We start from the raw sequence: 14,866 nt of genomic DNA on the forward strand, positions 1-14,866 counted from the left end.
ACTCATCTACCACCAAGAGAGGACGCTACCACCCTGGGTATGGGGTGAGTGTGGCCAACGGAACTTCCCCCCAAGTTTCATCTGCCCTTACTCCCCCACCCCCAGCATAATGGTAATACCACCTGCCCCCACTCATCTACCACCAAGAGAGGACGCTACCACCCTGGGTATGGGGTGAGTGTGGCCAGTGGAACTTCCCCCAAGTTTCATCTGCCCTCACTCCCCAATTCCCAGCATACTGGTAATACCACCTGCCCCCACTCATCTACCAACAAGAGGGGACACTACCACCCTGGGTATAGGGTGAGTGTGGCCAGTGGAACTTCCTCCCCCACTCTCCACACACTGACTCCCACATCTCCACTCACCTACCACCGAGGGTGGGGCTGCAATTTCCCGCCCTCCCCCACACACACGGCTGATCCAGGAAATATTCGATTGCCTCTCGGGGGGTCAGGAAGGAATTTTTTCCCCAGCTGGAGCACATTGGATCATGCTTTGCTGGGGTTTTTCGCCTTCCTCTGGATCAACTGCCTCACAACCCAAAACATCGACTCATCTACCACCAAGAGGGGACGCTACCACCCTGGGTATGGGGTGAGTGTGGCCAATGGAACTTCCCCCCCAAGTTTCATCTGCCCTTACTCCCCCACCCCTAGCATACTGGTAATACCACCTGCCCCCACTCATCTACCACCAAGAGAGGACGCTACCACCCTGGGTATGGGGTGAGTGTGGCCAACAGAACTTCCCCCCAAGTTTCATCTGCCCTTACTCCCCCACCCCCAGCATACTGGTACTACCACCTGCCCCCACTCATCTACCACCAAGAGAGGACGCTACCACCCTGGGTATGGGGTGAGTGTGGCCAGTGGAACTTCCTCCCCCACTCTCCACACACTGACTCCCGCATCTCCACTCACCTACCACCGAGGGTGGGGCTGCAATTTCCCAACCTCCCCCACACACACGGCTGATCCAGGAAATATTCGATTGCCTCTCGGGGGGTCAGGAAGGAATTTTTTCCCCAGCTGGAGCACATTGGATCATGCTTTGCTGGGGTTTTCGCCTTCCTCTGGATCAACTGCCTCACAACCCAAAACATCCACTCATCTACCACCAAGAGGGGACGCTACCACCCTCGGTATGGGGTGAGTGTGGCCAATGGAACTTCCCCCCAAGTTTCATCTGCCCTTACTCCCCCACCCCCAGCATACTGGTAATACCACCTGCCCCCACTCATCTACCACCAATAGAGGACGCTACCACCCTGGGAATGGGGTGAGTGTGGCCAATGGAACTTCCCCCCAAGTTTCATCTGCCCTTACTCCCCCACCCCCAGCATACTGGTAATACCACCTGCCCCCACTCATCTACCACCAAGAGAGGACGCTACCAGCCTGGGTATAGGGTGAGTGTGGCCAATGGAACTTCCCCCCAAGTTTCATCTGCCCTTACTCCCCCACCCCCAGCATACTGGTAATACCACCTGCCCCCACTCATCTACCACCAAGAGAGGACGCTACCACCCTGGGTATGGGGTGAGTGTGGCCAGTGGAACTTCCCCCAAGTTTCATCTGCCCTCACTCCCCAATTCCCAGCATACTGGTAATACCACCTGCCCCCACTCATCTATCAACAAGAGGGGACACTACCACCCTGGGTATAGGGTGAGTGTGGCCAGTGGAACTTCCTCCCCCACTCTCCACACACTGACTCCCACATCTCCACTCACCTACCACCGAGGGTAAGGCTACAATTTCCCGCCCTCCCCCACACACACGGCTGATCCAGGAAATATTCGATTGCCTCTCGGGGGGTCAGGAAGGAATTTTTTCCCCAGCTGGAGCACATTGGATCATGCTTTGCTGGGGTTTTTCGCCTTCCTCTGGATCAACTGCCTCACAAACCAAAACATCCACTCATCTACCACCAAGAGGGGACGCTACCACCCTGGGTATGGGGTGAGTGTGGCCAATGGAACTTCCCCCCAAGTTTCATCTGCCCTTACTCCCCCACCCCCAGCATACTGGTAATACCACCTGCCCCCACTCATCTACCACCAAGAGAGGACGCTACCAGCCTGGGTATGGGGTGAGTGTGGCCAATGGAACTTCCCCCCAAGTTTCATCTGCCCTTACTCCCCCACCCCCAGCATACTGGTAATACCACCTGCCCCCACTCATCTACCACCAAGAGAGGACGCTACCAGCCTGGGTATGGGGTGAGTGTGGCCAATGCAACTTCCCCCCAAGTTTCATCTGCCCTCACTCCCCAATTCCCAGCATACTGGTAATACCACCTGCCCCCACTCATCTACCAACAAGAGGGGACACTACCACCCTGGGTATAGGGTGAGTGTGGCCTCACAAACCAAAACATCCACTCATCTACCACCAAGAGGGGACGCTACCACCCTGGGTATGGGGTGAGTGTGGCCAATGGAACTTCCCCCCAAGTTTCATCTGCCCTTACTCCCCCACCCCCAGCATACTGGTAATACCACCTGCCCCCACTCATCTACCACCAAGAGAGGACGCTACCACCCTGGCTATGGGGTGAGTGTGGCCAGTGGAACTTCCCCCAAGTTTCATCTGCCCTCACTCCCCAATTCCCAGCATACTGGTAATACCACCTGCCCCCAGTCATCTACCAACAAGAGGGGACACTACCACCCTGGGTATGGGGTGAGTGTGGCCAATGGAACTTCCCCTCAAGTTTCATCTGCCCTTACTCCCCCACCCCCAGCATACTGGTAATACCACCTGCCCCCACTCATCTACCACCAAGAGAGGACGCTACCACCCTGGGTATGGGGTGAGTGTGGCCAGTGGAACTTCCCCCAAGTTTCATCTGCCCTCACTCCCCAATTCCCAGCATACTGGTAATACCACCTGCCCCCACTCATCTACCAACAAGAGGGGACACTACCACCCTGGGTATAGGGTGAGTGTGGCCAGTGGAACTTCCTCCCCCACTCTCCACACACTGACTCCTACATCTCCACTCACCTACCACCGAGGGTGGGGCTGCAATTTCCCGCCCTCCCCCACACACACGGCTGATCCAGGAAATATTCGATTGCCTCTTGGGGGGTCAGGAAGGAATTTTTTCCCCAGCTGGAGCACATTGGATCATGCTTTGCTGGGGTTTTCGTCTTCCTCTGGATCAACTGCCTCACAACCCAAAACATCGACTCATCTACCACCAAGAGGGGACGCTACCACCCTGGGTATGGGGTGAGTGTGGCCAATGGAACTTCCCCCCAAGTTTCATCTGCCCTTACTCCCCCACCCCCAGCATACTGGTAATACCACCTGCCCCCACTCATCTACCACCAAGAGAGGACGCTACCACCCTGGGTATGGGGTGAGTGTGGCCAATGGAACTTCCCCCCAAGTTTCATCTGCCCTTACTCCCCCACCCCCAGCATACTGGTAATACCACCTGCCCCCACTCATCTACCACCAAGAGAGGACGCTACCACCCTGGGTATGGGGTGAGTGTGGCCAATGGAACTTCCCCCCAAGTTTCATCTGCACTTACTCCCCCACCCCCAGCATACTGGTAATACCACCTGCCCCCACTCATCTACCACCAAGAGAGGACGCTACCAGCCTGGGTATGGGGTGAGTGTGGCCAATAGAAATTCCCCCCAAGTTTCATCTGCCCTTACTCCCCCCCCCCCAGCATACTGGTAATACCACCTGCCCCCCCTCATCTACCACCAAGAGAGGACGCTACCACCCTGGCTATGGGGTGAGTGTGGCCAGTGGAACTTCCCCCAAGTTTCATCTGCCCTCACTCCCCAATTTCCAGCATACTGGTAATACCACCTGCCCCCACTCATCTACCAACAAGAGGGGACACTACCACCCTGGGTATAGGGTGAGTGTGGCCAGTGGAACTTCCTCCCCCGCTCTCCACATACTGACTCCCACATCTCCACTCACCTACCACCGAGGGTGGGGCTGCAATTTCCCGCCCTCCCCCACACACACGGCTGATCCAGGAAATATTCGATTGCCTCTCGGGGGGTCAGGAAGGAATTTTTTCCCCAGCTGGAGCACATTGGATCATGCTTTGCTGGGGTTTTCGCCTTCCTCTGGATCAACTGCCTCACAACCCAAAACATCCACTCATCTACCACCAAGAGGGGACGCTACCACCCTGGGTATGGGGTGAGTGTGGCCAATGGAACTTCCCCCCAAGTTTCATCTGCCCTTACTCCCCCACCCCCAGCATACTGGTAATACCACCTGCCCCCACTCATCTACCACCAAGAGAGGACGCTACCACCCTGGCTATGGGGTGAGTGTGGCCAGTGGAACTTCCCCCAAGTTTCATCTGCCCTCACTCCCCAATTTCCAGCATACTGGTAATACCACCTGCCCCCACTCATCTACCAACAAGAGGGGACACTACCACCCTGGGTATAGGGTGAGTGTGGCCAGTGGAACTTCCTCCCCCACTCTCCACACACTGACTCCCACATCTCCACTCACCTACCACGAGGGTGGGGCTGCAATTTCCCGCCCTCCCCCACACACACGGCTGATCCAGGAAATATTCGATTGCCTCTCGGGGGGTCAGGAAGGAATTTTTTCCCCAGCTGGAGCACATTGGATCATGCTTTGCTGGGGTTTTCGCCTTCCTCTGGATCAACTGCCTCACAACCCAAAACATCGACTCATCTACCACCAAGAGGGGACGCTACCACCCTGGGTATGGGGTGAGTGTGGCCAATGGAACTTCCCCCCAAGTTTCATCTGCCCTTACTCCCCCACCCCAAGCATACTGGTAATACCACCTGCCCCCACTCATCTACCACCAAGAGAGGACGCTACCAGCCTGGGTATGGGGTGAGTGTGGCCAATGCAACTTCCCCCCAAGTTTCATCTGCCCTTACTCCCCCACCCCCAGCATACTGGTAATACCACCTGCCCCCACTCATCTACCACCAAGAGAGGACGCTACCACCCTGGCTATGGGGTGAGTGTGGCCAGTGGAACTTCCCCCAAGTTTCATCTGCCCTCACTCCCCAATTCCCAGCATACTGGTAATACCACCTGCCCCCACTCATCTACCAACAAGAGGGGACACTACCACCCTGGGTATAGGGTGAGTGTGGCCAGTGGAACTTCCTCCCCCACTCTCCACACACTGACTCCTACATCTCCACTCACCTACCACCGAGGGTGGGGCTGCAATTTCCCGCCCTCCCCCACACACACGGCTGATCCAGGAAATATTCGATTGCCTCTTGGGGGGTCAGGAAGGAATTTTTTCCCCAGCTGGAGCACATTGGATTATGCTTTGCTGGGGTTTTCGTCTTCCTCTGGATCAACTGCCTCACAACCCAAAACATCGACTCATCTACCACCAAGAGGGGACGCTACCACCCTGGGTATGGGGTGAGTGTGGCCAATGGAACTTCCCCCCAAGTTTCATCTGCCCTTACTCCCCCACCCCCAGCATACTGGTAATACCACCTGCCCCCACTCATCTACCACCAAGAGAGGACGCTACCACCCTGGGTATGGGGTGAGTGTGGCCAATGGAACTTCCCCCCAAGTTTCATCTGCCCTTACTCCCCCACCCCCAGCATACTGGTAATACCACCTGCCCCCACTCATCTACCACCAAGAGAGGACGCTACCACCCTGGGAATGGGGTGAGTGTGGCCAGTGGAACTTCCCCCAAGTTTCATCTGCCCTCACTCCCCAATTCCCAGCATACTGGTAATACCACCTGCCCCCACTCATCTACCAACAAGAGGGGACACTACCACCCTGGGTATAGGGTGAGTGTGTCCAGTGGAACTTCCTCCCCCACTCTCCACACACTGACTCCCACATCTCCACTCACCTACCACCGAGGGTGGGGCTGCAATTTCCCGCCCTCCCCCACACACACGGCTGATCCAGGAAATATTCGATTGCCTCTCGGGGGGTCAGGAGGGAATTTTTTCCCCAGCTGGAGCACATTGGATCATGCTTTGCTGGGGTTTTTCGCCTTCCTCTGGATCAACTGCCTCACAAACCAAAACATCCACTCATCTACCACCAAGAGGGGACGCTACCACCCTGGGTATGGGGTGAGTGTGGCCAATGGAACTTCCCCCCAAGTTTCATCTGCCCTTACTCCCCCACCCCCAGCATACTGGTAATACCACCTGCCCCCACTCATCTACCACCAAGAGAGGACGCTACCACCCTGGCTATGGGGTGAGTGTGGCCAGTGGAACTTCCCCCAAGTTTCATCTGCCCTCACTCCCTAATTCCCAGCATACTGGTAATACCACCTGCCCCCACTCATCTACCAACAAGGGGGACACTACCACCCTGGGTTTAGGGTAAGTGTGGCCAGTGGAACTTCCTCCCCCACTCTCCACACACTGACTCCCACATCTCCACTCACCTACCACCGAGGGTGGGGCTCCAATTTCCCGCCCTCCCCCACACACACAGCTGATCCAGGAAATATTCGATTGCCTCTCGGGGGGTCAGGAAGGAATTTTTTCCCCAACTGGAGCACATTGGATAATGCTTTGCTGGGGTTTTTCGCCTTCCTCTGGATCAACTGCCTCACAACCCAAAACATCCACTCATCTACCACCAAGAGGGGATGCTACCACCCTGGGTATGGGCTGAGTGTGGCCAATGGAACTTCCCCCCAAGTTTCATCTGCCCTTACTCCCCCACCCCCAGCATACTGGTAATACCACCTGCCCCCACTCATCTACCACCAAGAGAGGACGCTACTACCCTGGGTATGGGGTGAGTGTGGCCAATGGAACTTCCCACCAAGTTTCATCTGCCCTTACTCCCCCACCCCCAGCATACTGGTAATACCACCTGCCCCCACTCATCTACCACCAAGAGAGGACGCTACCACCCTGGGTATAGGGTGAGTGTGGCCAGTGGAACTTCCCCCAAGTTTCATCTGCCCTCACTCCCCCACCCCCAGCATACTGGTAATACCACCTGCCCCCACTCATCTACCACCAAGAGAGGACGCTACCACCCTGGGTATGGGGTGAGTGTGGCCAATGGAACTTCCCCCCAAGTTTCATCTGCCCTTACTCCCCCACCCACAGCATACTGGTAATACCACCTGCCCCCACTCATCTACCACCAATAGAGGACGCTACCACCCTGGGTATGGGGTGAGTGTGGCCAATGGAACTTCCCCCCAAGTTTCATCTGCCCTTACTCCCCCACCCCCAGCATACTGGTAATACCACCTGCCCCCACTCATCTACCACCAAGAGAGGACGCTACCAGCCTGGGTATAGGGTGAGTGTGGCCAATGGAACTTCCCCCCAAGTTTCATCTGCCCTTACTCCCCCACCCCCAGCATACTGGTAATACCACCTGCCCCCACTCATCTACCACCAAGAGAGGACGCTACCACCCTGGCTATGGGGTGAGTGTGGCCAGTGGAACTTCCCCCAAGTTTCATCTGCCCTCACTCCCCAATTCCCAGCATACTGGTAATACCACCTGCCCCCACTCATCTATCAACAAGAGGGGACACTACCACCCTGGGTATAGGGTGAGTGTGGCCAGTGGAACTTCCTCCCCCACTCTCCACACACTGACTCCCACATCTCCACTCACCTACCACCGAGGGTAAGGCTGCAATTTCCCGCCCTCCCCCACACACACGGCTGATCCAGGAAATATTCGATTGCCTCTCGGGGGGTCAGGAAGGAATTTTTTCCCCAGCTGGAGCACATTGGATCATGCTTTGCTGGGGTTTTTCGCCTTCCTCTGGATCAACTGCCTCACAAACCAAAACATCCACTCATCTACCACCAAGAGGGGACGCTACCACCCTGGGTATGGGGTGAGTGTGGCCAATGGAACTTCCCCCCAAGTTTCATCTGCCCTTACTCCCCCACCCCCAGCATACTGGTAATACCACCTGCCCCCACTCATCTACCACCAAGAGAGGACGCTACCACCCTGGGTATGGGGTGAGTGTGGCCAATGGAACTTCCCCCCAAGTTTCATCTGCCCTTACTCCCCCAGCATACTGGTAATACCACCTGCCCCCACTCATCTACCACCAAGAGAGGACGCTACCAGCCTGGGTATGGGGTGAGTGTGGCCAATGGAACTTCCCCCCAAGTTTCATCTGCCCTTACTCCCCCACCCCCAGCATACTGGTAATACCACCTGCCCCCACTCATCTACCACCAAGAGAGGACGCTACCAGCCTGGGTATGGGGTGAGTGTGGCCAATGCAACTTCCCCCCAAGTTTCATCTGCCCTCACTCCCCAATTCCCAGCATACTGGTAATACCACCTGCCCCCACTCATCTACCAACAAGAGGGGACACTACCACCCTGGGTATAGGGTGAGTGTGGCCTCACAAACCAAAACATCCACTCATCTACCACCAAGAGGGGACGCTACCACCCTGGGTATGGGGTGAGTGTGGCCAATGGAACTTCCCCCCAAGTTTCATCTGCCCTTACTCCCCCACCCCCAGCATACTGGTAATACCACCTGCCCCCACTCATCTACCACCAAGAGAGGACGCTACCACCCTGGCTATGGGGTGAGTGTGGCCAGTGGAACTTCCCCCAAGTTTCATCTGCCCTCACTCCCCAATTCCCAGCATACTGGTAATACCACCTGCCCCCACTCATCTACCAACAAGAGGGGACACTACCACCCTGGGTATGGGGTGAGTGTGGCCAATGGAACTTCCCCTCAAGTTTCATCTGCCCTTACTCCCCCACCCCCAGCATACTGGTAATACCACCTGCCCCCACTCATCTACCACCAAGAGAGGACGCTACCACCCTGGGTATGGGGTGAGTGTGGCCAGTGGAACTTCCCCCAAGTTTCATCTGCCCTCACTCCCCAATTCCCAGCATACTGGTAATACCACCTGCCCCCACTCATCTACCAACAAGAGGGGACACTACCACCCTGGGTATAGGGTGAGTGTGGCCAGTGGAACTTCCTCCCCCACTCTCCACACACTGACTCCTACATCTCCACTCACCTACCACTGAGGGTGGGGCTGCAATTTCCCGCCCTCCCCCACACACACGGCTGATCCAGGAAATATTCAATTGCCTCTTGGGGGGTCAGGAAGGAATTTTTTCCCCAGCTGGAGCACATTGGATCATGCTTTGCTGGGGTTTTCGTCTTCCTCTGGATCAACTGCCTCACAACCCAAAACATCGACTCATCTACCACCAAGAGGGGACGCTACCACCCTGGGTATGGGGTGAGTGTGGCCAATGGAACTTCCCCCCAAGTTTCATCTGCCCTTACTCCCCCACCCCCAGCATACTGGTAATACCACCTGCCCCCACTCATCTACCACCAAGAGAGGACGCTACCACCCTGGGTATGGGGTGAGTGTGGCCAATGGAACTTCCCCCCAAGTTTCATCTGCCCTTACTCCCCCACCCCCAGCATACTGGTAATACCACCTGCCCCCACTCATCTACCACCAAGAGAGGACGCTACCACCCTGGGTATGGGGTGAGTGTGGCCAATGGAACTTCCCCCCAAGTTTCATCTGCACTTACTCCCCCACCCCCAGCATACTGGTAATACCACCTGCCCCCACTCATCTACCACCAAGAGAGGACGCTACCAGCCTGGGTATGGGGTGAGTGTGGCCAATAGAAATTCCCCCCAAGTTTCATCTGCCCTTACTCCCCCACCCCCAGCATACTGGTAATACCACCTGCCCCCACTCATCTACCACCAAGAGAGGACGCTACCACCCTGGCTATGGGGTGAGTGTGGCCAGTGGAACTTCCCCCAAGTTTCATCTGCCCTCACTCCCCAATTTCCAGCATACTGGTAATACCACCTGCCCCCACTCATCTACCAACAAGAGGGGACACTACCACCCTGGGTATAGGGTGAGTGTGGCCAGTGGAACTTCCTCCCCCGCTCTCCACATACTGACTCCCACATCTCCACTCACCTACCACCGAGGGTGGGGCTGCAATTTCCCGCCCTCCCCCACACACACGGCTGATCCAGGAAATATTCGATTGCCTCTCGGGGGGTCAGGAAGGAATTTTTTCCCCAGCTGGAGCACATTGGATCATGCTTTGCTGGGGTTTTCGCCTTCCTCTGGATCAACTGCCTCACAACCCAAAACATCGACTCATCTACCACCAAGAGGGGACGCTACCACCCTGGGTATGGGGTGAGTGTGGCCAATGGAACTTCCCCCCAAGTTTCATCTGCCCTTACTCCCCCACCCCCAGCATACTGGTAATACCACCTGCCCCCACTCATCTACCACCAAGAGAGGACGCTACCAGCCTGGGTATGGGGTGAGTGTGGCCAATGCAACTTCCCCCCAAGTTTCATCTGCCCTTACTCCCCCACCCCCAGCATACTGGTAATACCACCTGCCCCCACTCATCTACCACCAAGAGAGGACGCTACCACCCTGGCTATGGGGTGAGTGTGGCCAGTGGAACTTCCCCCAAGTTTCATCTGCCCTCACTCCCCAATTCCCAGCATACTGGTAATACCACCTGCCCCCACTCATCTACCAACAAGAGGGGACACTACCACCCTGGGTATAGGGTGAGTGTGGCCAGTGGAACTTCCTCCCCCACTCTCCACACACTGACTCCTACATCTCCACTCACCTACCACCGAGGGTGGGGCTGCAATTTCCCGCCCTCCCCCACACACACGGCTGATCCAGGAAATATTCGATTGCCTCTTGGGGGGTCAGGAAGGAATTTTTTCCCCAGCTGGAGCACATTGGATCATGCTTTGCTGGGGTTTTCGTCTTCCTCTGGATCAACTGCCTCACAACCCAAAACATCGACTCATCTACCACCAAGAGGGGACGCTACCACCCTGGGTATGGGGTGAGTGTGGCCAATGGAACTTCCCCCCAAGTTTCATCTGCCCTTACTCCCCCACCCCCAGCATACTGGTAATACCACCTGCCCCCACTCATCTACCACCAAGAGAGGACGCTACCACCCTGGGTATGGGGTGAGTGTGGCCAATGGAACTTCCCCCCAAGTTTCATCTGCCCTTACTCCCCCACCCCCAGCATACTGGTAATACCACCTGCCCCCACTCATCTACCACCAAGAGAGGACGCTACCACCCTGGGAATGGGGTGAGTGTGGCCAGTGGAACTTCCCCCAAGTTTCATCTGCCCTCACTCCCCAATTCCCAGCATACTGGTAATACCACCTGCCCCCACTCATCTACCAACAAGAGGGGACACTACCACCCTGGGTATAGGGTGAGTGTGTCCAGTGGAACTTCCTCCCCCACTCTCCACACACTGACTCCCACATCTCCACTCACCTACCACCGAGGGTGGGGCTGAAATTTCCCGCCCTCCCCCACACACACGGCTGATCCAGGAAATATTCGATTGCCTCTCGGGGGGTCAGGAGGGAATTTTTTCCCCAGCTGGAGCACATTGGATCATGCTTTGCTGGGGTTTTTCGCCTTCCTCTGGATCAACTGCCTCACAAACCAAAACATCCACTCATCTGCCACCAAGAGGGGACGCTACCACCCTGGGTATGGGGTGAGTGTGGCCAATGGAACTTCCCCCCAAGTTTCATCTGCCCTTACTCCCCCACCCCCAGCATACTGGTAATACCACCTGCCCCCACTCATCTACCACCAAGAGAGGACGCTACCACCCTGGCTATGGGGTGAGTGTGGCCAGTGGAACTTCCCCCAAGTTTCATCTGCCCTCACTCCCTAATTCCCAGCATACTGGTAATACCACCTGCCCCCACTCATCTACCAACAAGGGGGACACTACCACCCTGGGTTTAGGGTGAGTGTGGCCAGTGGAACTTCCTCCCCCACTCTCCACACACTAACTCCCACATCTCCACTCACCTACCACCGAGGGTGGGGCTCCAATTTCCCGCCCTCCCCCACACACACAGCTGATCCAGGAAATATTCGATTGCCTCTCGGGGGGTCAGGAAGGAATTTTTTCCCCAACTGGAGCACATTGGATAATGCTTTGCTGGGGTTTTTCGCCTTCCTCTGGATCAACTGCCTCACAACCCAAAACATCCACTCATCTACCACCAAGAGGGGATGCTACCACCCTGGGTATGGGCTGAGTGTGGCCAATGGAACTTCCCCCCAAGTTTCATCTGCCCTTACTCCCCCACCCCCAGCATACTGGTAATACCACCTGCCCCCACTCATCTACCACCAAGAGAGGACGCTACTACCCTGGGTATGGGGTGAGTGTGGCCAATGGAACTTCCCACCAAGTTTCATCTGCCCTTACTCCCCCACCCCCAGCATACTGGTAATACCACCTGCCCCCACTCATCTACCACCAAGAGAGGACGCTACCACCCTGGGTATAGGGTGAGTGTGGCCAGTGGAACTTCCCCCAAGTTTCATCTGCGCTCACTCCCCCACCCCCAGCATACTGGTAATACCACCTGCCCCCACTCATCTACCACCAAGAGAGGACGCTACCACCCTGGGTATGGGGTGAGTGTGGCCAATGGAACTTCCCCCCAAGTTTCATCTGCCCTTACTCCCCCACCCCCAGCATACTGGTAATACCACCTGCCCCCACTCATCTACCACCAAGAGAGGACGCTACCACCCTGGGTATGGGGTGAGTGTGGCCAATGGAACTTCCCCCCAAGTTTCATCTGCCCTTACTCCCCCACCCCCAGCATACTGGTAATACCACCTGCCCCCACTCATCTACCACCAAGAGAGGACGCTACCACCCTGGGAATGGGGTGAGTGTGGCCAGTGGAACTTCCCCAAGTTTCATCTGCCCTCACTCCCCAATTCCCAGCATACTGGTAATACCACCTGCCCCCACTCATCTACCAACAAGAGGGGACACTACCACCCTGGGTATAGGGTGAGTGTGTCCAGTGGAACTTCCTCCCCCACTCTCCACACACTGACTCCCACATCTCCACTCACCTACCACCGAGGGTGGGGCTGCAATTTCCCGCCCTCCCCCACACACACGGCTGATCCAGGAAATATTCGATTGCCTCTCGGGGGGTCAGGAGGGAATTTTTTCCCCAGCTGGAGCACATTGGATCATGCTTTGCTGGGGTTTTTCGCCTTCCTCTGGATCAACTGCCTCACAAACCAAAACATCCACTCATCTACCACCAAGAGGGGACGCTACCACCCTGGGTATGGGGTGAGTGTGGCCAATGGAACTTCCCCCCAAGTTTCATCTGCCCTTACTCCCCCACCCCCAGCATACTGGTAATACCACCTGCCCCCACTCATCTACCACCAAGAGAGGACGCTACCACCCTGGCTATGGGGTGAGTGTGGCCAGTGGAACTTCCCCCAAGTTTCATCTGCCCTCACTCCCTAATTCCCAGCATACTGGTAATACCACCTGCCCCCACTCATCTACCAACAAGGGGGACACTACCACCCTGGGTTTAGGGTGAGTGTGGCCAGTGGAACTTCCTCCCCCACTCTCCACACACTGACTCCCACATCTCCACTCACCTACCACCGAGGGTGGGGCTCCAATTTCCCGCCCTCCCCCACACACACAGCTGATCCAGGAAATATTCGATTGCCTCTCGGGGGGTCAGGAAGGAATTTTTTCCCCAACTGGAGCACATTGGATAATGCTTTGCTGGGGTTTTTCGCCTTCCTCTGGATCAACTGCCTCACAACCCAAAACATCCACTCATCTACCACCAAGAGGGGATGCTACCACCCTGGGTATGGGCTGAGTGTGGCCAATGGAACTTCCCCCCAAGTTTCATCTGCCCTTACTCCCCCACCCCCAGCATACTGGTAATACCACCTGCCCCCACTCATCTACCACCAATAGAGGACGCTACTACCCTGGGTATGGGGTGAGTGTGGCCAATGGAACTTCCCACCAAGTTTCATCTGCCCTTACTCCCCCACCCCCAGCATACTGGTAATACCACCTGCCTCCATCTATATGCACTCATCTACCAACAAGAGGGGACACTACCAGCCTGGGTATAGGGTGAGTGTGGCCAGTGGAACTTCCCCCCAAGTTTCATCTGCCCTTACTCCCCCACCCCCAGCATACTGGTAATACCACCTGCCCCCACTCATCTACCACCAAGAGAGGACGCTACCACCCTGGGTATAGGGTGAGTGTGGCCAGTGGAACTTCCCCCAAGTTTCATCTGCCCTCACTCCCCAATTCCCAGCATACTGGTAATACCACCTGCCTCCATCTATATGCACTCATCTACCAACAAGAGGGGACACTACCAGCCTGGGTATAGGGTGAGTGTGGCCAGTGGAACTTCCTCCCCCGCTTTCCACACACTGACTCCCACATCTCCACTCACCTACCACCGAGAGTGGGGCTCCAATTGCCCGCCCTCCCCCACACACACGACTGATCCAGGAAATATTCGATTGCCTCTTGGGGGATCAGGAAGGAATTTTTTCCCGAGCTGGAGCACATTGGATCATGCTTTGCTGGGGTTTTTTGCCTTCCTCTGGATCAGCTGCCTCACAACCCAATAAACACACTCATCTACCACCAAGCGGGGATGCTACCACCCTAGGTATGGGGTGAGTGTGGCCAGTGGAACTTCCCCCCCAAGTTTAATCTGCCCTCACTCCCCCATGCCCAGCATACTGGTAATACCACCTGCGCCCACCTATATGCACTCATCTACCACCAAGAGTGTGCAGATAAGTTTGGCTACGTGCCCAGGTAAAAACAGGACTAGCATTTATTTACTGACACACACTGGTCAACATACAATGACTGGCATGCACTGACCTACACTAACAGACGACGTCCAGATGTACATAAACTGACTGGTCCATGCTTTAGATAGTTTTGCACACAGACAGACAACCAAATTAG

Source organism: Rana temporaria, chromosome 2 (assembly GCF_905171775.1).
Source record: "Rana temporaria chromosome 2, aRanTem1.1, whole genome shotgun sequence".
NCBI classification, from domain to species: domain Eukaryota; kingdom Metazoa; phylum Chordata; class Amphibia; order Anura; family Ranidae; genus Rana; species Rana temporaria.